This window comes from Polypterus senegalus, chromosome 12 (genome assembly GCF_016835505.1).
Source record: "Polypterus senegalus isolate Bchr_013 chromosome 12, ASM1683550v1, whole genome shotgun sequence".
NCBI classification, from domain to species: domain Eukaryota; kingdom Metazoa; phylum Chordata; class Cladistia; order Polypteriformes; family Polypteridae; genus Polypterus; species Polypterus senegalus.
In genome coordinates this window covers 127,903,542-127,929,880 of record NC_053165.1, presented here as the reverse complement: position 1 = coordinate 127,929,880, position 26,339 = coordinate 127,903,542, and the positions used below count along the sequence as shown (strand labels likewise).

The 26,339-nt window shown below is 38.6% G+C and overlaps 1 protein-coding gene across 2 annotated transcripts in view; it reads right to left on the bottom strand.

Annotated features, from left to right (window-relative positions):
• Positions 1-26,339, bottom strand: part of alpk3a (alpha-kinase 3a) — a 143,595-nt gene that overhangs the window by 81,746 nt on the left and 35,510 nt on the right. The window lies entirely within an intron of this gene.

Here is a 26,339-nt window from a genome sequence, read left to right as displayed (position 1 = left end):
TTCTCCATTTATCTCTATTGGCCTATCAAACTCATCAATTTAGGTATGTTTACAAGCCTTAAGGTTTACCCCGTTGGCCATGCTCTCTCTCTCAGGGGTGGGTATCGACTTGTTCTCAATCCTATTTTTTGTAAAAAATGATTGATTTGTATGGAATGATTACAATAAAATAAAAATTAAAAAAAAAAACTTTCAAAATAATATTTAATGCTCAGGGTGCATCTAAGTTCATTTAGATACAGGGGTAACAGAACATTTTATGAGTTTTAAACTAGTTTTGAAGACTTTTAAATCAGGTTTTCTTAAAATTCAAACAACTATTGCTTTCCAATGATGGTAATACTATTAGTACAGGGCTTTTGAAATTCGTGACTCCTCCTCTTAGATTTCCAGTTGGCACTTTACAATTTTAATTCTTATCACTTTTTATTATTCACATCTTAATTTCTAATCTTATGTGATTTTAATGGTTAAATAAGACATCTAATCCAATCATGAATGAGGAACCCTTGGGGTTCTGTTGGCTTTGCCCACTGTTTACAAGCAGTTTTAGATAGATAGATAGATAGATAGATAGATAGATAGATAGATAGATAGATAGATAGATAGATAGATACTTTATTAATCCCAAGGGGAAATTCACATAATCCAGCAGCAGCATACTGATACAAAAAATATTAAATTAAAGAGTAATAAAAATGCAGGTAAAAACAGACAAAAACTTTGAATAATGTTAGCGTTTCCCCCCCCCCCGGGTGGAATTGAAGAGTCGCATAGTGCAGGGGAGGAACGATCTCCTCAGTCTGTCAGTGGAGCAGGACAGTGACAGCAGTCTGTCGCTGAAGCTGCTCCTTTGTCTGGAGATGATCCTGTTCAGTGGATGCAGTGGATTCTCCACGATTGACAGGAGCCTGCTCAGCGCCGGTCGCTCTGGCACAGATGTTAAACTGTCCAGCTTCATTCCTACAATAGAGCCTGCCTTCCTCACCAGTTTGTCCAGGCGTGAGGCGTCCTTCTTCTTTATGCTGCCTCCCCAGCACACCACTGCGTAGAAGAGGGCACTCGCCACAACCATCTGGTAGAACATCTGCAGCATCTTATTGCAGATGTTGAAGGACGCCAACCTTCTAAGGAAGTATAGTCAGCTATGACCTTTCTTACACAGAGCATCAGTATTGGCAGTCCAGTCCAATTTATCATCCAGGTGCACTCCCAAGTATTTATAGGTTAGCATCCACTGCACACAGTCTACTCTGATGATCACGGGGTCCATGAAGGGCCTGGACCTCCAAAATCCACCACCAGTTCCTTGGTCTTGCTGGTGTTCAGGTGTAAGTGGTTTGAGTCGCAACATTTAACAAAGTCTTTGATTAGCTTCCTATACTCCTCCTCCTGCCCACTCCTGATGCAGCCCACAATAGCAGTGTCATCAGCGAACTTTTGCACATGGCAGGACTCCGAATCATATTGGAAGACTGATGTAAATAGGCTGAACTGGACCGGAGAAAGTACAGTCCCCTGCAGTGCTCCTGTGTTGCTGACCACAATGTCAGACCTGCAGTTCCCGAGACGCACATACTGAGGTCTGTCTGTCAGATAGTCCACAATCTATGCCACCAGGTGTGAATCTACTCCCAACTCTGTCAGCTTGTCACTAAGGAGCAGAGGCTGGATGGTGTTGAAGGCGCTAGAGAAGTCCAAAACAATAATTCTAACAGCACCACTGCCTCTATCCAAGTGGGAGACGGATCGGTGTAGCATATAGATGATGGCATCCTCCGCTCCCATCTTCTCCTGGTATGCAAACTGCAGAGGGTCGAGGGCGTGGCGGACCTGTGGCCTCAGGTGGTGAAGAAGCAGCCACTCCATGGTCTTCATCACATGTGACGTCAGAGCAACAGGCTGGAAGTCATTCAGCTCACTAGGACGTGATACCTTTGGAACTGGGGTGATACAAGATGCTTTCAAAGCCTCGGGACTTTCCCCTGTTCCAGGCTCAGGTTGAAGATGCACTGTAGAGGACTCCCCAGTTCCAGCACACAGGCCTTCAGCAGTCGTGGCGATACTCCATCTGGAGCCGCTGCTTTGCTGGCACGAAGTCTCCTCAGCTCTCTGCTCACCTGCGCTGCTGTAATTGTGGGGTTGTCTCTCCTATGCTGGTATCAGCAGAAGAATGGTTGGAGGATGCAGTACTCCGAGGTGAGAATGGGTTAGGGTGGTCAAACCTGTTAAAGAAGTTGTTCATTTGGTCTGCTCTCTCCACGTGTCTCTCGATGGTGGCACCCCGCTTCGAGCTGCAGCCAGTGATGATCTTCACCCCATCCTACACTTCCTTCATGCTGTTATTCTGCAACTTCTGCTGAAGCTTTCTCCTGTACTGCTGCTTCGCCACCCTGAGCTGGACTCGGAGTTCCTTCTGCATGCGCTTGAGCTCATGCTGATCACCGCCTTTAAAAGCTCTTTTCTTCTGGTTCAAAAGGCCCTTGATGTCACTTGTAATCTGTGGCTTGTTGTTAGCATAGCAGTGTACTGTTCTTACTGGAACTACAATGTCCATACAGAAGTTGATGTAATCGGTTGTGTTGATAGATAGATAGATAGATAGATAGATAGATAGATAGATAGATAGATAGATAGATAGATAGATAGATAGATAGATAGATAGATAGATAGATAGATAGATAGATAGATAGAAAATTGAAAAAGAAACAAACCTTTTGACTTGTCAGTCATAGTCACAGTGAGGCATTATGCATAAATTATGTATAAAGGAGTCACAGTAGCATTACTTGACACACTTCTTTTTAATAATTCATTGTCTTAAAGAAGTTGGTGTTAGTGTGTCATGGAAAGGATGTGCAGCATTGTTCCTAATGACGCTCAGTTTTGTTGCAATTCTCTCCTTTGCTACTGACTTTGGGGGATCCAGAGTGCATCCTATAATTGAGCTAGTCCTTTTAATTAGCTTGTTGAATCAGTAAGCCTCTCTTGAAGAGATGTTTCCAGCCCAACACACCACAGAAAACTGCACTGCCTATCACAGAGCTGCAGAAGATGTGAAGCATGTCATCACCCACATTAAAGGAAAACAGTCTCCAAAGAAATAAAGAGCCTGCTCTGCTCTTTCTTGTATAGTACCTCTGTGTTCTGAGACCAGTACAACCTGTAATTGATGTGGATCCCCCCACATACTTGTAGGAGTGCACCACCTCTACATCTACCCATTGAATAGTGACCAGATATAGGGGCTGTTTCATGCAGCCATAATAATAATGCTAAGATGCAGACATTTCTCTTTACACCAAGACACAAAGTTCTCCACCTGATTCCTATGCTCCATCTCATCCTCCTTATCAATACACTCCATAAATGCAGAATCATCTGAGGATTTCTGTAAGTGACATGCCCTGGTGTTATATTTATAACCAGAGGTGTACAGAGTGAAGAGAAAAGAAGACATGTATAAAAGCAAAGCGTTTGATAAGGTGTCACATGAGAGGCTGGGCATCAAATTAAATGAAGTGGGAGATCAGGGTGATGTTTTCAGTTAGGTGCAGAATTGGCTCAGACACAGGAAGCAGGGGGTGATGGTGCGAGGAACCTCATCAGAACCGGCCGATGTTAAGAGTGGTGTTCCACAGGGGTCAGTGCTAGGGCCGTTGCTATTTTTAATATATATAAATGATTTAGATAGGAATATAAGTAACAAGCTGGTTAAGTTTGCAGATGATACCAGTGCGTAGCTTTGGCAGTTGTTTCTTTACTTGGTTGTCAATTATGGATAGCCCATACTGATAATCAGTGGTGGATTTGTCACTGGCCATTCCAGCTGACATGGTAGGAGTTGTTGATTTAGTAGAACTGGTGTGGAGAGACTGGCTATTGGAAGAAGGTGGCAGGAGGGAAAATACGTTAAAAAAATTGGTTCAGTTCGTTATCTTTATCCACATCTCCTTTTAGTGTCTGTGCCCTGGATTGCCCGAGTCCATTAATTATGCCCAGTCCTTTCTAAACATCTTTCATGTTATTCTGAGTGAACTTGTTTTCTGTTTTAACTTTATAAGCTTCTATTTCTTCATTCAGCCTTTTCTTTAGCTCTCACTGTGTGTCCTTCAGAGTTTCTGTGTCATTAGATTTGGATGCTCTCATTTTCTCATTTAGGAGACCTTTTAGCTCCTTAGTAATCCAGGGTTTGTTGTTTGGAAAGAAATGTAATGTCTTTATTTGTACTACTGTGTCGACACAGGTTTAAAAATGTTTTACATGTAATGCAGGACAGATACATATCTAAATTTGGAATTAATAGGAAACTAAAATAAACTCCACGATGGATTAATAAAGATTTAAAAAAGAAGTTGCAAAGGAAAAAAACTGCTGTATAAGGCATATAAGACTAATGACTGCAAAGAGAATCGTAGTGCGTATGAGAACATGAGGGCAACCATTAAGAAGGATATCAGAGAGGCTAAAAGACAGTTGGAGAGGAATATAGCAGATAAGGTGAAAAAAGACCCCAAGAGATTCTTTTAGTATTTTAGTAGTAAAAGAACAGTTAAGGAGGAGGTCAAGTTCATCGGGAATAGTAAAGGGGAATTAAAAGATACAGACAATGAAATAGCAGATGCCCTAAACTTACATTTTTCTGAGGTGTTTACAAGTGAGCAAGTGGATAACCTCCCAGAGGTAAACGCAACTACTAAGGAGGTACTGAGGGATTTGGAAATTGTAGAGGGAGAAGTGCTGCTCAGATTAAATAAGATGAAATCAAACAAATCACCAGGACCAGATAATATTTATACTCGTGTTCTTAAGGAGGCTAGTGAGTACATATATAAACCCTTGACACATATTTTTAGGAAGTCACTGTGCACTGGAGAGATTCCGAAGGACTGGAAAATGTCAAATATCATCCCATTATATAAAAAGGGTGACAGGGCAGATCCAAGCAACTATAGGCCAGTAAGCGTAACATGTATCACAGAAAAATTAATGGAAGGAATTATTAAGGATAAGATTGAGCAACACATGGCAAGGACAGGAGTTATTCTGAACAGTCAGCATGGGTTCAGAAGAGGGAGGTCGAGTTTTACTAACATGTTGGAATTCTATGAGGTTGCAACAAAAGCATACGATCAAAGTGGAGCTTATGATATTATTTATCTGGACTTTCAGAAAGCATTTGATAAGGTGCCACATGAGAGGTTGGGCATCAAGTTAAAAGAAGTGGGAGTTCAGGGTGATGTTTTTAGATGGGTGCAGAATTGGCTCAGACACAGGAAGCAGAGGGTGATGGTGCGAGGAACCTCATCAGAACTGGCCGATGTTAAGAGTGGTGTTCCACAGGGGTCAGTGCTAGGGCCGTTGCTATTTTTAATATATATAAATGATTTAGATAGGAATATAAGTAACAAGCTGGTTAAGTTTGCAGATGATACCAAGACAGGTGGATTAGCAGATAATTTGGAATTCGTTATATCATTACAGAAGGACTTGGATAGCATACAGGCTTGGGCAGATTTGTGGCAGATGAAATTTAATGTCAGTAAATGTAAAGTATTACACATAGAAAGTAAAAATATTAGGTTTGAATACACAATGGGCGGTCGGAAAATCAAGAGTACACCTTATGAGAAGGATTTAGGAGTCATAGTGGACTCTAAGCTATCAACTTCCCAACAGTGTTCAGAAGCCATTAAGAAGGCTAACAGAATGTTAGGTTATATAGCACGATCTGTGGAGTACAAGTCCAAGGAGGTTATGCTCAACCTTTATAATGCACTGGTGAGGCCTCATCTTGAGTACTGTATGCAGTTTTGGTCTCCTGGCTACAAAAAGGACATAGCAGCACTAGAAACGGTCCAGAGAAGAGCGACTAGGCTGATTCCAGGTCTGCAGGGGTTTAATTATGAGGAAAGATTAAAAGAGCTGAGCCTTTACAGTTTAAGCAAAAGAAGATTAAGAGGTGACATGATTGAAGTGTTGAAAATTATGAAGGGAATTGGTATAGTGGATCGAAACTGTTATTTTAAAATTAGTTCATCAAGAACATGGGGACACAGTTGGAAACTTGTTAAGGGTAAATTTCGCACAAACATTAGGAAGTTTTTCTTTACACAAAGAACGATAGACACTTGGAATAAGCTACCAAGTAGTGTGGTAGACAGTAAGACATTAGAGACTTTCAAAACTCGACTTGATGTTTTCTTGGAGGAAACAAGTGAATAGGACTGGTGAGCTTTGTTGGGCTGAATGGTCTGTTCTCGTCTAGATTATTCTAATGTTCTAATGTACACAAGACACAAGTTAATATAGTCTATGATGCAGTGACAGGACCCTCAATGTTATCCCCATGCAACTTGCACATCATTTCCCAGTCTGTCATTTAGAAGTAGTAATTCAGAGCCATTTCAGCCTCCAGTCTCCACTTCTTCACTATTCTAGTGGTAACAGATTTCACAATAGGCTTGTAGCTGGGAATAAGATGAAGCAGAGTGTCATCAGATCTGCTCAAAAGTGTCAGTAGTTTACACCTAAAGGTATCTTTAACATTTGTATATAGCAGGTCCAGTTTATTGTTTACACAAGTGGAACAAAGACACAAACTGATAAAAATGTGTCATTGTTCCTTCCAAAGTCCCATTGTTAAAGTCACTACATATTGTAACTGCTGAGTCAGAATGTGTCCCCATTTTTAGAAGGAATAATATAAACATTAATAAGGATAATGTAATTTATCCCCCTGGGAAAATAACATGGGCAAATTTCAATAACCAGAACTTTAATGTCTGAATTACAGACTGTAGTTTTAACTCTAATATGCTTCCTTTTACACCATTGCTCATTTCCACAGATGACCAGTCTTGTTCTTGTCTTTTGTGCACATCACACTGGGTCTCAGTCTGTATAAATAAGATGAAACCCATGCAGCATTAACACAGTGTCAGGTATATCAGGTTTAAGCCAGATGTCTATAAAACACAAAATGCCACAGTACTTGTATGCTTCCATGAACCGCTATAAAAACAACCAATTAACCCATCTTGTTTAACAGTGATCAAACTTTGCCCATTACAATGGATGGTAGATCAGTTCTAAAACATTTTTGCTTTGCTTTTACTCTGCCAGCATATCACCCTCTCCGTCTTTGGACTAACAACTCTTGCAGAACAGTGAAACTGAGCTGATCACAGCACAAATAGCTGATTATGGGATTATTTCATACAACCTGATTTTATTTTCTCAGTGTATCTTATATTTCCAGGTGTTGCAGACATAATAAAGCCTTCAGGTTCTCTGTGCTACTCCATCCAAGTTTGCAGCCCTTTTGAAGTGCAGTCAAGGTAAACCACCACCTGTGTTTGCATACTATTTGCATATAACTATCCCCTTCCCCTTATCTCTTCCTTACTCAATCAAGTAACTGGTTCTATAATATTTACTAAAAAAACTCAGAATTGGATTATGTTAATTTTTTAGTCATTTGCTATCCTCAAAAAATTGTTAAACTGTTGTTTCCGAGGTTTCTGAGATCAAGGAATTAGGTGTTTTTTTATTTTTTGTTCTGATGCATTTTATTAACATTTCATTTTGAATTTTCTCCTATGAGTCCATATTATATTTGTATAAACACTACCATTATTGTTGCGTAGTTGCTAGGCGGTTGCTAGACTTAACAATCTTAGGTGCATGTTGCATGATGTCATAACCACTACTAGATAAAGGCCGGCATTATGCATTTCCAAATTGTTGAAGTATTCAGATTTCTTCAAAGAACTTGGTGTATGACATATTATATTAATTTGATATCTTGGTTTGACATGTTTTCATTTCCTGACTTTTATTCTTGTCGCTTACATTGATTTATAAATAGTACTCGACTTCCCGGCTCCCAGCCTTCTTGCTATGTCCTTTTTCATTCAGATTTCTACTTCATGTTTTAGGCTCTCTTTAAAATAATAAATTCCTTGCTTACTGGTTTCAACCCTAGCTTGCTTTTCTGACCTTATCTCCTGAACCTTAATTTCAAATGATCTGTGACTATTTTTCCTTTGCAGTCATTGAAACAGACTCTGAGAATTTTGTATAAACTCATGCAAACAATCGGGAGTGGTCTCTCCTAGACTTTCTCATATACTCAGATATGGGGATAGATATTTGAGGAGTAAACTGCAAGAAAATGATTATATTTTTATTTTATGTACATTAAATAACCATCAACATCAAATCAAATTAATAATATATTGAACAATTATTATAAAAGTAAAGTTGAATAAATTTGACTCTGCAGTTGCATGAATAAAAGGTAAAATACAGCTTCCGGTTAGTAGAAATAGCCCAAAAGTTGACAGAAATCTAAGTTTTGTACCTAATACTTGTATGCAAAATTTGGTTGACCTAACTGAAAGCATACTCAAGTTATTGTGTTTCATACATACACACACACGCCCACACATGCACACCCACACACAGAGGCAAACAGACATTATTCCAAAAATGGTATTTTTGAGGCGGCACGGTGGCGCAGTGGTAGTGTTGCAGTTAGGATACCCAGGTTCGTTTCCCGGGTCCTCCCTGCATGGAGTTTGCATGTTTTCCCCGTGTCTGCATGGGTTTCCTCCGGGTACTCTGGTTTCCTCCCACAGTCCAAAGACATGCAGGTTAGGTGCATTGGCAATTCTAAATTGTCCTTGATGTGTGTGTGTGGATGTGTGTGTGCCCTTCGGTGGGCTGGCGCCCTGCCCGGGGCTTGTTGGCTGGGATATGTGCCCTGTGTTGGCTGGGATTTGCTCCAGCAGACCCCCCGTGACCCTGTCGTTCGGATATAGCGGGTTGGATAATGGATGGATGGGTATTTTCAAACTCAGGGTGGTCTAAAACATCAAGATACATCAAAATCTCAACATCAAATTTTTGAATGATTACAATACAGTAATCCCTCCTTGATCGCGGGGGTTGCGTTCCAGAAACCCCTACGAAAGGTGAAAATCCGCGAAGTAAAAACCATACGTTTATATTGTCACACTTGCATCACAGATTTGCACAGAAACACAGGAGGTTGTAGAGACAGGGACTTTAAAACATTGCAAACAAACATTTGTCTCTTTTTCAAAAGTTTAAACTGTGCTCCATGACAAGACTGAGATGACAGTTCTGTCTCACAATTGAAAGAATGCAAACATATGTTCCTCTTCAAAGGAGTGCATGTCAGAAGCAGAGAATGTCAGAGAGAGAGAGAGAGAGAAAGACAGAGAGAGAAAAGCAAACAATCAAAAATCAATAGGTGCTTTTAAGTATGCGAAGCACCACCCTGGCAAAGCAGCCGTAAGGAAGGGAGCAATGTGAAGGCAGTCCTTCAGCATTTTTTAGAGGAGCGTCTGTATCCTCTAGGCCAGTGTGCAAACAGCCCCTCTGTTCACAGCCTCTGGAGTTTTTTTTTTCTCAACCTTGCCATCGGACCTTACTTATTCTATGTTAATTAATGTTGACTTATTTTTATTTTTTATTGTGTCTTCTATTTTTCTATTCTTCATTTTGTAAAGCACTTTGAGCTACATTTTTTTTTGAAAATGTGCTATATAAATAAATGTTGTTGTTATCTAAAAGAAAAGTAGATAATGGTCAGAAAAGAATTTTTCTTTTGTTATGTTCCATGTGTTTTATGGGTGGTTCCTCAAAAGGTGGGACCACCTGCCCATCACCACCAGGGATTGCCCTCAGTCCTTTAAATGCGAAGGTTTCCCATAGTTCCAAAAGTTCATTTGGTTGTGCTCAGGAGTCATAGTGTGTTTTTGTGTCTCTGCTTATGTAGACATCTCTGCTTATGTTTTCAGTGTTTTCTGGATTTTTGACCTTGCCTTGGATTACTGTTGTAGAACAAAGTGAGCACTGCCCATTCTGATACACCTTTGTGGTAAACCAGGCTTGCAAAGACAGCAGATTTAACAGGGATGGAGACATTCAGCTGCACCAAACCCACACTTACATTCCAAAGTAGGTGGCTGCATTCTTTGTGCCAGGACAAGTCTATAATTCATCTGATAACAAAGGTGTAAATCAGAGTTGAACTGACATCTTTGCAGTGGCCTCTCTTCAGACTCTTTCAGAACAGAAGGCACCTAGACATTCGAGTCCGAGCAGAGACCTATAATTAAATGAATGGCAACTGTGATGGACAACATAATACACCTATGAGAAGGCACTGATTTTGTATCTGGAAGTGACTTTAATCCAATCACAAGAGAATGCATATGAGTTCAAAATCTAGCTGCATTCATCTCCCTGGACACTCTGTTCTGTCACTCTCCAAAAAGACTGAAAATCTCTGAAACCTAAAAGCAAATGAGCCACTCCCTCCCTTGCTCACCTATTTGATCATTGAAAGCTGACAATTTCTTTTCTTTGTGGACTATAAAACTGAAATCCAGTCTGCCATGCCAGGTACTGTGCCAGTGGGGTGAGAAGGCTTAGAAGCAGTTATTACTTCAAGAAACAAACTTCAGGATTTAAATTCTTGTGTCAAAAAGAATAATGCTTTTCTCTATGGATCTGTGGATGACACAACAACGGGCCTAACTGAGGAAAGCACTGCACACCACAGACAAAGGACCACATTGCAAAGAGAAAGAGTGTACTCCAATGCAAGAAGAAGAATCCTTCACTTGAACCCCAAGTAACAACAGCAACATTTCCACACAACATTGGATGCCATCTTTAAAGACCTGGTAACATAAAACTATCAGTGCCAAAATAAATTAGAAATCTAAATAGCAAGTAAACAGCCAGCCTCTTCTATTTTCCATGTTTGTCTATTTAGGCAGTCTTAGGTCCTGCCTTATATGTCAATATATATGTAGTTGCCATATTTCTATGATTCTTGTGTTTATCAATAAATTGTATTATTATGTTTTTTTAAAAGGAGTGTGCTTCAGCTACCTTTATATAGATCTAACACCTGAAGACCACATCCTGCAATGGAGAAAGATAAAGGTAAATAAAGTAGGAGGCTTATGGAATTATTTAATGAATTATCGGCATTGCCAGAGGCAGAGAGGATAATAAATTAGACAAGTTAAATCTGTCGATATTCCTACACTGTACTGACACTTTGTTTGGCTGGGAACTCCTTTTTGTGCTCCATGAAGCTTCATGTTATTTCAGAACATTTTTGATAAGAATAAATCTTATGTTTTATAAATATTCCATGTGGGCCTCTGTGTTACTAGCCAGAGATTTTTGATTGTATTTTGCCCCTATAGTGGTTATTGTTAGAACTATTCATGACTTAATATACTTTGGGACTCTTGAGTGGCACAACATATGGATACTCTTGTGGAATTTTGGCATCACACGAAATAATCTAAGCTGCCCACTCTGGGACCTTTAAATAATCAGACAGTTGTAGGGTGTAACAGTAACCTGAGCAGTAGAGGGCAGCAGAAAGGAGATAGTTTCTCCCAGCGTTATAATGTGAGTTTTCTAATAATTTTTTATGATCTTTTGTGATTTGTTATTCTTGATCTTTGACTTATTTTAGGGGTATTCTGAGTCAGAAATGTAATGTTAGTGTTTGCTTTTTGGTTCGCCTAATGTTTTAAAAGTTGTATTATTTTTAGATCATTTTGTCCATAATTTTGCATTTTTAACAATTTCCACTATTTTCCTAATATGTTGTTAGGTTTATGACTTGTTTAGTATGAGGCGGCACAATGAGTTTAAAGTTCAGCTGTAAGTTCACTTCCTTATCCAATCTGTGGGTTCAAAAAATCTTTCCCAAAAAACCTTCCGGTTTATACCCTTTTGGTACTGATTTCTTGTTTAATTCTTTTTTACATCGATTTAGTTTTTAGATTTTTCTTTGATCTCCTCGTTCTGACCCTTTTTTGCCAGATCACACCTCTCTCTGTTCTCTCTAAAATGACCTTTGTCAGTTCACTGACATAACAAACAAGAAATACACATTTCAAGTTAATGGGCCATTTAGATGTGCCAGCATGAAGGCATGACTTATTGATGTGAGACAAAAGAACTTTTGAAAAAGAAAACTTTATTCGTTCATAACTTTTCTTTGTGCTTTCTGAGCATAAAAAAAATGTAAACACATGAATCCACATAGTCACATGTAAATTATGCAGAGTAATATTCTTATTATACCAAACAACACCTCCGCCCCAACCCCCACACCTCTCTACAACTACTCTAATTAAAAAAACATTTTTACATGGACACATTGCCTCTCTTTTGTTTTACAAAATTTATTTGGCAGTAAAAAGAGGAACTACACATTAGCCCAACAGTACTTGTTTCAAAGAAAAGCAACAAGACTCTGCTTAGTGGATTAACAAGTCACCCCTCCACAGGACATGTTAAAGTTTGTTGTGTTTTCCCTTCCCTAACCAGATATCTTTCCAAATAATAGATCTGTATTAGTCAGAGTACACCACAATGTGTTTCACTTCTTTAAAATGAAAAGTGTACTTCATCTTTCTATATATATTGCAGAGGGTGGCTTGAATGCTGAGGTTTTAACAATGACGTAAATCCATTACTTTGAAACTAGTATAAAGAAAACACAGACTGATTTTTGACCAAGAAATGAAACTTGAGAAGCGAAGTTTTTCCAGGAGTTAATGTGAATCTTTTTGAAAAATCAGTAGATATAACAGGCTGTGGCCTTTGGCATTTTGGTGAATCTTTCTGAGGAAAATCAGCTAGTACCAGAAGTCATGAATAAAAAAGTGGCGATGGCCTATGAACTCTCACTGTGTGCATCACTGTATAAATTCAGCTTATTAGCAATAAGACAGCTCTTTTCCACTGCTTGTTAACACAAATATCTAACCAGCCAATCACATTGCAGCACCTCAATGCATTTAGGCATGTAGTCATTGTCAAGACGACCTGTTGAAATTCAAACTGAGCATCAGAAAGGGGTATAGAGGTGATTTAAGTGACTTTGGAGGAGAATGGTCGGACTGGTTCAAGGTAGAAAGGCAAAAGTAACTCAAATAACTACACGTTACAACTAAGGTATGCAGAAGAGTATCTCTGAAAGCACAACATGTTAAACTTTGAAGAAAATTGGCTACAGCAGCAGGAGACCACACGGGTGCCACTCCTGTCAGCTAAGAACACACAACTGAGGCTACAATTCTCATGGGCTCACCAAAATTGGACAATAGAAGATTGGAAAAATGTTGCCTAGTCTGATGAGTCTTGATTTTTGCTGTGACATTCAGATGTTAGGGGCAAAATTTGGCATCAACAACATGAAAGCATCGATCTATCCTACATTGTATCATGTCACAAAGCTCAAATCCTCTCAAACTGGTTTCTTGGACATAATAATGAGTTCACTGTACTCACATGGCCTCCGCAATCACCAGGTCTCAATAGGATTTGGTAGAATGGGAGATTCACGTCATGGATTTGCAGCTGACAGTTCTGCAGCAACTGTGTGTTGCCATCATGTTAATATCGACCCAAATCCCAGAGAAATGTTTCCAGCACCTTGTTAAATCTATACCACAAAGAATTACACCAGTTCTGAAAGCACGCAACCTGGTACTAGCAAGGTGTTCCTAATAAATTGGCCGGTGAGTGTATAATGCTATTCGTGCACCTCACAGAATCAATTCTGCCCTTATATTGGATAGAAATTATGAGGGCTGTCAGATCAAATGCCACTATACCATTTGAATTTATTTGAAAAAGTATTTGAAGGCAAAGTCTGACTTTCAATTGTAAAAGAACTGATTTTTGTTTTACTTTGCACTAAATTAAGCATAACATTATTCCATACATGCTATGCAATGTTAAGGTATTTTTCAAACCTGATTCTGCACTTTTCCTCCATGATCAAGCTTTTGAATTGTTAGTTAATTATCTTCATTAGTAAAACCTGATCCAGTTCTGATTCACTGCTGAACAAGTGATTTCTAACTGTTATTCTATGCTAAGACATTCTCATTAATGCAAATGGAAAATTAAAGGCATAGTTCTGATTTTCCTTTTATTGTTATAACACTTCAAAACCCCAACTTTAGTGGCAGTAATGATCTATGTAAGCTACCTCCACCAACTTGTGGTGTGGAGATGGAGATTTTACATGGCTTCTGGCTTGACATATAAAGCCTAAAACAAAGAGGCATATTTAAAAATATTTAGACTACCTTAATTACATTTTTGCTGCATTTTTTGTTAACATATTTTCCTGGTAAGCAAACAAAGTCATTTTAGTGAATATAAGTTGCTTTTAAAATGTCTGCTAAATAAAAATTATAATGAGGATAAAAAACTTAAAAATCATAAGGATGTAACATTTTAGCATAGTCAGTTACTTAATTTGTGAGACACAAACACAGCATTTACTTATTCAACTGAGTCACAGTGCCTCAATTATTATTAAAGAAATTGTCTTCTGGCCTCAAGGAGCAAAAAGCTAATTAGCTGGGGGAAAAAAAAAAATAATGACTACATTTATCTTGTTTAAGCAATCGTGTGTGATTTCATCTTGGCTTCATATGTGCATATCGCGAATTAATGCACATGTTCACATAAAGTATCTATCTATCTATCTATCTATCTATTGCTTTTGATCATGTCACTTAATATGCACATAGAAAGAAGTGCTGTAAGACTCATAAGGATTTCAGTTTGTTGCTCACTAAGGTGCCAGTTCTAAACTCAAGTAAAGATGGCTTGCAGAACCTTCTCTTTTCTAAAGCCCACCTAAGTTGGATTTTGATGGGTCTTATATTTAAATAGAGTATCACTATTATTTTTTTTGTTGGCTACTGTTCTTGATGCTGCCATTGGTACCAGTCTAGAGATTCTGGTCGAGAAAGAGGCTTTGGAATAATTCATTGTAACAAAATGTAAATCACGTCTAAACATTTAGGCGACTTTACATCCTTTGAGGCCTTCATTTTAAATATCAAAACAGATTCCAACACAATTATAGTGCTAGTCTACAGACCACCAGGGCCATATTCATTGTTCATGAGTGAATTTAGCAACCTTTTATCTGATTTGGCTATAAATTAGGATCACGTAGTACTGATCGGGGATTTTAATGTACACATTGATGTATTTGTTAAATTCAGTAAGATTTTGTCAGAATGTCAAAGGTCCAACTCTTATTCATAATCACACATTAGATTTAATTATAAATTACAAAGTTGAAATTCAAAATTTAAATATTACTCCATTAAATTAAGTTATTTCCGATCACTACCTAATTACATTTGATTTAGTCCTGCCCTTGCGAAAGTACTCACAGATTAAAACAAAGACAGTGCGACATCTAGATTGCAATTCTGCTTCAAAATTTATAGATACTTTGAGAAAGTCGAGTGTAATTGTGGAAAACCATTTAGATCAGTTAACATCAAATGTAAACGTGGAAAACAATTTAGATTAGCTAACGTCACATTATAATATGAACTTGACAGATGCTCTGGACACAGTGGCTCCCCTTAAAACAAAAGTGATCAAAGCACATTGAAACTCTCCCTGGTTTAATAAAAACACTCAAGCTCTTAAATTAGAGTGTCAAACACTGGAGTGAAGATGGAGAACAACAAAGCTGCATGTCTTTCAAATTGCATGAACAGAGAGTGTTAAAAAATATTAAAAAGCTCTCTTTAAAGCTCATTCAGAATACTATTATACAATGATCGATAACAATAATAAAAATCCTCGGGTACTGTTTAGAACAGTGGCTAAATTAACAAATGGAAATTCAGATCTACAGTGCAAAATACCAACAGATATTACCAGTATAGACTTTATGAACTTCTTCAATGACAAAATTAAAGATCCCAGATCTCAGCATCACAGTACAAAACAAATACTAGCTTAGCAGTCCCTGTCTCACATTGCATTCAGCACTTCAGTAACTTTAATCCTGTAACCGAGTCTTAACTCACTACTTGTTCCCTAGATCCAGGGCCAACAAAACTAGTGAAAAGTGCAATGGTTGTTCTTGCAGCGCCTATTCCAACCATTATCAATAGTTCATTATTGCATGGCACTGTACCTGATGCAGTGTCAGTCATTAAACCATTACTTAAAAAATCAGATCTAGACCCACACTTACAAAATAATTATAGGACTTTTTCAAATTTACCCTTTCTCTCTAAAATACTAGAAAAAGTAGTCACCAATCAGCTTCAGTCACACCTTACGCATTACAATTTATTTGAGAAATTCCAGTCTGGTTTCTGCACTGGTCATAGTACAGAAACGGCACAAACGCGGGTTGTAAACGACATTCTGATATCCTCTGATGAAGGAAACTCCACTGTAATTATGTTGTTAGACTTAAGTGCAGCATTTGACACCACTAACCATTCTATTTTACTGCACAGGCTAGAAAATGATGTTGGGCTTACAGGTACTGTGCTTGCTTGGTTTAGTTCTTATTTATCAAATCCATTACAATATGTACAGAAATGTGCTGACAGTACTCCATCATTATACACAAAAGTGAGATATGGTGTCTCACAGGGCTCAGTACTGGGACCTTTATTATTCTCAATTTACATGCTTCCACTGGGATCTATCATTAGGAAACATAATGTTAATTTTCACTTGTATGCAGATGACACCCAGTTATACCTTTCATTTAGATCAAATGAAGTTTCTCCGATGTTGTCTTTAATTAGTTGTGTTAGTGAAATAAAGGAGTGGATGGATAAGAACTACTTGTATTTAAACACAGATAAAACAGATATGTTAATTGTTGGAGGGAATGGTGCTGATCACAACAATATTCTGTCATTATTTAAGTTGGAATCACTATTAACTTTACTGAAACAGCCCGCAATCTAGGAGTTATCTTTGACTCTAGCATGTCATTTAAAGTGCATATTACAAAGTTGTCCAAATCATGTTTCTTCCATCTTATAAATGTTGGGAAATTAAGGCGCCTTCTAAATAAACAGGATTCTGAGAAATTAATTCATGCATTTATTTCTAGTAGGATTGACTACTGCAATGTGGTGTTCACTGGATGTTCAAACTGTTCTTTATACAGCCTCCAGTTAATCCAAAATGCTGCTGCAAGAATTATTACAAGAACAAGAAAATACAATCACATAACTGCAGTTCTTAAATCGTTACACTGGCTCCCAGTTAAGTTTAGGGCAGATTTCAAAATCCTCCTTTTAACATATAAAGCATTAAATGGCCAAGGTCTGGCTTACTTGTCTGAACCTATCATGACTTACAAACCAGAGCGCACATTAAGATCTCAAGATGCCAGACTGCTTATGATTCCAAGGATTAATAAAATAACAGTGAGAGGTCGAGCTTTTAGTTACAGGGCCCCTAAACTGTAGAATGGTCTGCCTGCATCTATAAGAGATGCCCATTCGGTCTCAGCTTTTAAATCCCAGCTGAAGACTAACTACTTCGGTTTAGTATATCCTGACTAGAGCTGCTGATTAACTGTACAGACTGCATCTCTGTTGTTAGTCATTAGCACTAAAACATAAGTAACATGATAGTTATAATTGGATACTAACCCTCAACTATTTTGTTTCTGTTTTAGGTACTCAAATGTGGCACTTGGTGCCACAGCCCACCTGCCGAGTTGTTTTGCCAGCCTAAGGTAAAGTCATCCCTGACGGAGGATCTCAGGAATCATGGGAAAGAGTGGTCCTTTCATCGGATTAGTGCTATTTCAGCTGTGGAATGGCCAAATGGGGGAGGCAGCTTGATGAATGAGGTCTCCAGGACTCTAAACAAATCCAAATCATATTGTTTTGATATCATCTACTGTTAAATCCTACTCTATACTTCTAAAACTTTTATTTTTATACTGTATGGAGGATTTGTTCTGTGTATTGTACTGTATTGTATTGACCCCCTTCTTTTTGAAACCCACTGCACGCCCAACCTACATGGAAAGGGGTCTCTCTTTGAACTGCCTTTTCTAATGTTTCTTCCATTTTTTCCCTACAAGGGTTTTTTGGGAGTTTTTTCTTGTCTTCTTAGAGAATCAAGGCCGGGGGGCTATCAAGAGGCAGGGCCTATTAAAGACCATTGCGGCACTTCTTGTATGATTTTGGGCTATACAAAAAATAAATTGTATTGTATTGTACCATAATAATAATATATAAAACAGCATGTTTGAATAAATTTGAATATTTTTTTGTTTTTCATTTAATATTCAATCCTGCTTAGGAAAAGTTATCAAAAGCTTTGAATGGGTGGGGTGGAGGGGTTTACACAAGGTACAAAGTTGATTTGATCTTGGTGGGAGCCCAATGTGATACCTTTCATGGGGCCTAAAATCTCTAGCAGCACTCCCTGCTAGACTGAGCCCCCTGCAGTTTTATTAGAAAATCGGCTGGTAATTTGTTCTAACTATCTTGGATAACTTGCATCAGTTCTTCTGCAAACTTTGACTATCTTGTTTGATACTGTTTTTCCAGGTAATTCCAGACAGCCTTGCTGGAGCTTGTAAAATGGCCACATGTTGCCTCTGCTAAGGCAGAAATTAAACATTAAGCTTCTGATCAGTTAAAAGGGTTGAAATTCCAGATTTGAGTTTATATTTATACCAGAAAGGCTGACCATTCAGGTATAGTGAATTTGTCAATATCCACATAAACTGGGTGGACCCCAGGGAGGGGGTACTTATGAATCAGGTGGAGGTCTGCTCAAGTGGAAGCCTTTTTGACTTTTTGCTGCATCCTAAAAATGAAATATATGGCAGCAAATGAACCCTATGTAAATTCTGTCAGTCTAGGCAATGGTATGAGCTTACTGAAGCGGTTGAATCTTCAGTTCCATGGGACATTGTAACAGCTGTTTTGTGTTACAGCCAAAAATGAACTTTTCTTTTAATTAAGCATTCTGTTGTAACCCATGATCTAATTTTGATGTTTCAATCCTGAAATTTCCCAGAGTGTTTGTTAACTTGTTACAAGAATTGAATGAGTATTATCCTCTTTTACATACATGATCTCTTAACATTTTGCTTTAGCATTTAGGCACTTTCTTGTTAATAAGCACATTAGATTAAATAGCAGTGAACTAGATGCTCCTGTAATATTATTGTACTTGAATATTAGTTTTTAGTATTTGAATACAATTTAGGAAGCAAATTCCATAAAATGTGAAATGAAAAAATAGAGATTGAAAGTGCTCAAGAGGTATGGAAAAATATCTATATATATAATTCACTAAGGCAAGACACCCATGGAAAACACGCCAGAAGGGGCGTGGATTCACTAAGCTGCCGATAAGTAAGACACCTATGGCGCATGCAGGGAGGAGCCACGCCCACCAACTCCAAGACCATTGGATACGACGACAACTCGCAGAGCCACGTCCACGAATTCGGACACGACGACACAGAAAGAACAGCGTCATTTATATTAGTCTGTCGTGGATGCCTCATGTACTTCCGAGCCACCTTGACTGTTCATAGAGGCATGTTTCTCGCGGAGGTGAGTCGCCATATGCAGCGTGTGAAATGGTTTGCGAGGGGTATCCCATGGACCTCGTGCACCATAGCAAACTGTTTTATACGCTACATACAGCAATTCGCATCCGTGACAAACATGTGTTTTCTTAGTTGCTCCTGCACTTTGTACACACCCCTCTCCCACCTCGCTACTACCGTGGTTGGGTGTCTTGGTGGATTATATATAGAAAAGTAGCCAAAACCGAGGGGTATCCCATGGGATCCTTAAAACATTCCTTTACAACTGAGGTTAAAACACAATGAAGTAAGCAGTCTTTAAAAACTGAGTTTTCGGTTACGACGCACGACCGCATGCGCCATGGCAAACTGTTTTACACGCTACATACAGCAATTCGCATCCGCAACAAACATGTGTCTTCTTCACTCACGGACAATTATATGTTGCTCTCTCCAGAGTTCCATCTTTTCATTCACTTTCTGTTGTATCCTTAAACCCTCCCTTTTTAGACAACTGTATGCACCATAGCAAACTGTTTTACATGCTACATACAGCAATTCGCATCCGCAACAAACATGTGTCTTCTTAGATGCTCCTGCACTTTGATCACACCCCCTTCGCTACTACCGTGGTCGGGTGTCTTGGTGGATTATATATAGAAAGGCAGCCAAAACCGCACAGAGCAATGAAATGTCTAGAGTTCCATCTTTTCATTCACTTTCTGTTGTATACTCAAACCCTCCCTTTTTAGACAACTGTGTCTTTCCAGAAGTGTTCAACCATCAATAAATAATTATGCGGTGTTTGTTATGCTGCGGGTTCACTATTGTGTTGTAGTTTGCTCTCTCCAGAGTTCCATCTTTTCATTCTCTTACTGTTGTATTCTCACACCAACCCGTTTTAGACAACCGTGTCTTTCCAGAAGTGTTTAGCATTAAATAAATAATTATGCATGACATTGAGTGTGTGTGTACCCGGCGCAGAGAGGCATAGGTAAGGAACCCCATTCGGGCTGCAAACCGTGGAATTCCCACTAAGTGCGACTCATACGCTCCCACTGCTTGCGTCCCTACCCTTTATGCACACCCCCCTCCCACCTCGCTACTACCGTGGTCGGGTGTCTTGGTGTATTATATTTAGAAAAGCAGCAAACGACTCAAGTGACGAGTTGGAGGTGGGCACATGAGCGGGCAGTACATACTGAACGAGAATTCAGCAGACTAGCATGACGGAGGGAGCTGAATGGACGTCCTTCTCCTCTCCTCCTGTTCCACACTCCGCGCCGTGCACCCCCATCCCTCCGTCTGGCAAGAGAAGGCGCGATTGTGGTCTGCCAGTTTTCAGTCACGGACGATTGTGTGTTGGTTCGTTCCGTGCATTCTTACAATGTTCTTTTTCTTGCCGATTTATTACATTACCGATTTTTCAAATGTTAATTTTCTCCCAGTGCTTAAAGATTATTAAAAAACCGGCCTGATTATGTGGCGCATGGTATGCCGCGGGTTGGCTAGTATCTCTATAATGGCCTTACCTACTGTAACAGCTCTAGTTACTCTACATGTAGAGCACACTGTGGTGGTCCCCTTTCTGTGCTTTCACCAGCTGATACCTTTAGTGCTAATGCTTACTCATCTACTTCTAGCCTTTCATTTAACCTTTTAGTGATCAGTCATACTGCTCTGCATTTTATTAGCTTTCATACAACTGTTAAAGGTAAACATATAAGGAACCTGCAATTGAAAGTCATACTGTATCTAAGTCATTACTATTTCTTTTGAGTGCCAGTAATGTATTCCAGTGTTGCAGGGGCAGGATAATGTTTCACATATCAGGCCACTGTTTCACAACGCTGTATTTATTAGGTTATAAAATTACTCTAAGAAACCAACTTTTTCATTATATATAGCTACTCAATAATGTACTTTAAAAGGAAAAATAACCTGGGTTTTTGACACAAAACTGTTGTTGGTAATCTACAGTAGGTAGTATGGTAAGCAAATAATAAGAGGATCCTTTACAGAGAACAAGAAATCCAAAAATGATTCCTTGTCTAGTAGCCTGTACTACTGAAAAGTCAATGAGCCCCAAGTAAGAACCAAAGAGATGAAACATTTGTGCTATGTTGGATTTATCCATCCATCCATTTTCTAACCCGCTGAATCCGAACACAGGGTCACGGGGGTTTGCTGGAGCCAATCCCATCCAACACAGGGCACAAGGCAGGAACTAATCCCATGCAGGGTGCCAACCCACCGCAGGACACACACAAACACACACACACACCAAGCACACACTAGGTCAATTTAGAATCACCAATCCACCTAACCTGCATGTCTTTGGACTGTGGGAGGAAACCGGAACACCTGGAGGAACCCACGCAGACACGGGGAGAACATGCAAACTTCACACAGGGAGGACCCGTGAAGCGAACCCGGGTCTCCTAACTGCAAGGCAGCAGCGCTACCACTGCACCACCGTGCTGCCCATGTTGGATTTATTACCCAACTAAACTAATAGCAATGCAGTATGGAGCATGCCTGCTATAAACACAAATGTCATGCAAGTTGAAGCATAATTTATTTGTTTTGAAGCAGATGGCATGCAAGATGGATGCTATTATGAAAGGTATGGAGTAGATTGATGTTGATGTCAACAACACATTGGGCCCTGGGGACTGTGAGACTGATGACAAGTTGTTTCATTAAACAGCTAACTGATCTAGCTAAGATGTTATTTATATATATTATGATCAGACTGGATGACATATAAGCTGTGTAATGCTTTTTAGATATTCCTGCAAATCTGAGCCCTGATTTATATTTAGAGGTCCTGGCTAACCCTACAGAAGATGCACTTTTGATAAACTCAGAAGAAGGCCATCCAGAGCACAATGTTGGGCCCTCCTTTATAACTTTTAATCAAGTCATCATAAAGAAGGGACAACCACAACCTTCTGTCTTTTTAATATGTGCCTTCAGACGTACTTATAAATAAATGGATTTGAAACTGTATACCCAACTGTGATATACCTAGTGCTTGGGAGTGTAAACTCTGATACAATGGAAAAGTATTCTTTTTGATTAAAACTAAAAAAAATGTAGCAAAAGAAAAAGACTTTTAAAGAAAAGTGCATTAAGAATGTGTTTAAATATACTTTAGTCATTCTTGCATTTGCTTGCAAGTTCTTAACTACATTTTTTCCTGGCCACATCAACTGTAACTCTGTTGAAGGAATTCACAAGTATAAGTGACCAGATAAACTGATAATGCTATTGTAACATTCCTTTGTAAGGCACTGCTTCTGATCTGCAAGGCTCTAAATGTGATTAACAACATACCAATTTAATCGAGTTAAATATGCAAAAAAACCTGAGATCGTTTCAGACAAGTCTCCTTACCATTCCAAATTCTGGCTGTGCTTTTGCTATAAAATATTCTTTTAGCTCTCTGCAAACAGTAGGTTTGACTGCTTCAGTTTCAGATATTTAGATCTAGGAAGAAGTCACCTTTCCTCTGTTTCTTTTTAAAAATACTGTCTTTTTTTCTCTTAGTTTATTTTCTCTATTGAGGCACTGGTCTTTTAAAGAGGGACAAATGTAACTGGTAAATTACTCAATTTTTCTGACTCTTTTAATCACTATGTCAATTTATATTGTTTGAGATTAAAAAGGAAACTATTTATTGTGAGACTGCTTAAACTTTCAGATATTTATTTTAATTCTAAAGCACAGTTTGGCTTACTGTGTAAATGCAGTGAGCTATGCAAAATCCCATAATAATTAATAGCAAAATGCACAGGTAAACAAAAATGCCGCACAACATTTAAAAAGAAATATATATATACAGTGGTGTGAAAAACTATTTGCCCCCTTCCTGATTTCTTATTCTTTTGCATGTTTGTCACACAAAATGTTTCTGATCATCAAACACATTTAACCATTAGTCAAATATAACACAAGTAAACACAAAATGCAGTTTTTAAATGATGGTTTTTATTATTTAGGGAGAAAAAAAATTTAAACCTACATGGCCCTGTGTGAAAAAGTAATTGCCCCTGAACCTAATAACTGGTTGGGCCACCCTTAGCAGCAATAACTGCAATCAAGCGTTTGCTATAACTTGCAATGAGTCTTTTACAGCGCTCTGGAGGAATTTTGGCCCACTCATCTTTGCAGAATTGTTGTAATTCAGCTTTATTTCAGGGTTTTCTAGTATGAACCGCCTTTTTAAGGTCATGCCATAGCATCTCAATTAGATTCAGGTCAGGACTTTGACTAGGCCACTCCAAAGTCTTCATTTTGTTTTTCTTCAGCCATTCAGAGGTGGATTTGCTGGTGTGTTTTGGGTCATTGTCCTGTTGCAGCACCCAAGATCGCTTCAGCTTGAGTTGACGAACAGATGGCCAGACATTCTCCTTCAGGATTTTTTGGTAGACAGTAGAATTCATGGTTCCATCTATCACAGCAAGCCTTCCAGGTCCTGAAGCAGCAAAACAACCCCAGACCATCACACTACCACCACCATATTTTACTGTTGGTATGATGTTCTTTTTCTGAAATGCTGTGTTCCTTTTATGCCAGATGTAACGGGACATTTGTCTTCCAAAAAGTTCAACTTTTGACTCATCAGTCCACAAGGTATTTTCCCAAAAGTCTTGGCAATCATTGAGATGTTTCTTAGCAAAATTGAGACGAGCCCTAATGTTCTTTTGCTTAATAGTGGTTTGCGTCTTGGAAATCTGCCATGGAGGCCGTTTTGCCCAGTCTCTTTCTTATGGTGGAGTCGTGAACACTGACCTTAATTGAGGCAAGTGAGGCCTGCAGTTCTTTAGACGTTGTCCTGGGGTCTTTTGTGACCTCTCGGATGAGTCGTCTCTGCACTCTTGGGGTAATTTTGGTCGGCCAGCCACTTCTGGGAAGGTTCACCACTGTTCCATGTTTTTGCCATTTGTAGATAATGGCTCTCACTGTGGTTCGCTGGAGTCCCAAAGCTTTAGAAATGGCTTTATAACCTTTACCAGACTGATAGATCTCAATTACTTCTGTTCTCATTTGTTCCTGAATTTCTTTGGATCTTGGCATGATGTCTAGCTTTTGAGGTGCTTTTGGTCTACTTCTCTGTGTCAGGCAGCTCCTATTTAAGTGATTTCTTGATTGAAACAGGTGTGGCAGTAATCAGGCCTGGGGGTTGCTACGGAAATTGAACTCAGGTGTGATACACCACAGTTAGGTTATTTTTTAACAAGGGGGCAATTACTTTTTCACACAGGACCATGTAGGTTTGGATTTTTTTTCTCCTAAATAATAAAACCATCATTTAAAACTGATTTTGTGTTTACTTGTGTTATATTTGACTAATGGTTAAATGTGTTTGATGATCAGGAACATTTTGTGTGACAAACATGCAAAAGAATAAAAAATCAGGAAGGGGGCAAATAGTTTTTCACACCACTGTATATATATATATATATATATAGAGAGAGAGAGAGCGAGAGAGAGAGAAAGAGAGAGAGGACTGCATCAGCAAATGGGATAAAGGTAAATAAGTTTATAAAGTTTATAAACTCCTGATACAGTGCTACTGTAAACATTCTTGTATCCCATTTCCAGTATCATGTGGGAATGTAAACTCTGACACAATTAATAAGTAGTGTTTTTTATTTAAATTTAAAAATTGCATCAAGAGAAAAAGATTTTTTTAAAGAAAAGTGCATTTAGATCAGTCAGTCATTCCACCACAGTGCAGTGGAGCCAACATGTGATAGAGCCATTTAAGGATTGTTGTGTCTAATAACAATAAAGGAGACTTAATTTATATAAGAAACACTGTCATGAAGACATGTGTGTTAAATAATTGTATGTTACATTATATAGATAAATTGTTAACTTTACTTAAATAATTAATACTGTTAACAATTACACATTTGTGGGTGGCATGGTGGCAGAGTGGTAGAATTGCTGCCTCATAGTAAGAAGTCATGTCCCTGGCAGTCCCTGCCTGGAGTTTGCATGTTTTCCTGGTGGTTTTCAGAGTGTGCTCCGGTTTCCTTCCAAGGACATCCAGGTTTAGGGATTAGGTAATGTTAAAATGGCATTAGTGTATGTGTGTGCTTCTATTCTCCTTGCGATGAGCTGATACACGTCCAGGGATTGTTTCTACCTCGTGCTTGGTGCTTGCTGGAATTGGCATGTCTCTGCATTGACAGATGTTATCATTAAACATCCATTCTTTTCAGAAATATTGTGGCAAGGTGTCCTGAGAATGTGATGGATTTTTAGGACAATCCACAACAGAGCGAAGCCAAATGTTGTTTTCTCACCGTGATGATATCTCACACTGCCACCTTGTGGAATCTTCCAGATTTACACAAATTATGCATGCAATTATAAACATTACACTGCTTGAGTAGCAGCAGCATCCATAGGCGCATGCATTTCATCACATGAAGTATAAAACAGGCCTAACACTTAGCACTTTCAGCCAACTAATTATTCATCAGATATATGTCAAGAAATGATACTGGGACCCCTTTATACCTAAGGCAATATGACTCTATAATGCCTTACTACGACTGTGAATTACCATCACATAACTCATAAGTTATCCTTCTCTTTAGATATTCTGGTGTGTATTTGATAGACAACAACCAATCAAACAATATAACCCTATCTATCTATCTATCTATCTATCTATCTATCTATCTATCTATCTATCTATCTATCTATCTATCTATCTATCTAATTGCAGAGTTGTATAAATTTTGATTCAGTCCAAAAATTATAAAGAAAAATCGTAACTTATCGTAACTTGCGTTTTTAGGAAAATGTTTGATTTGGTACAACCTTTTGAAAGCTATAAAATAATTCCTTTAACTGTTTTATATTTCTGAATATTATACAATCTTTC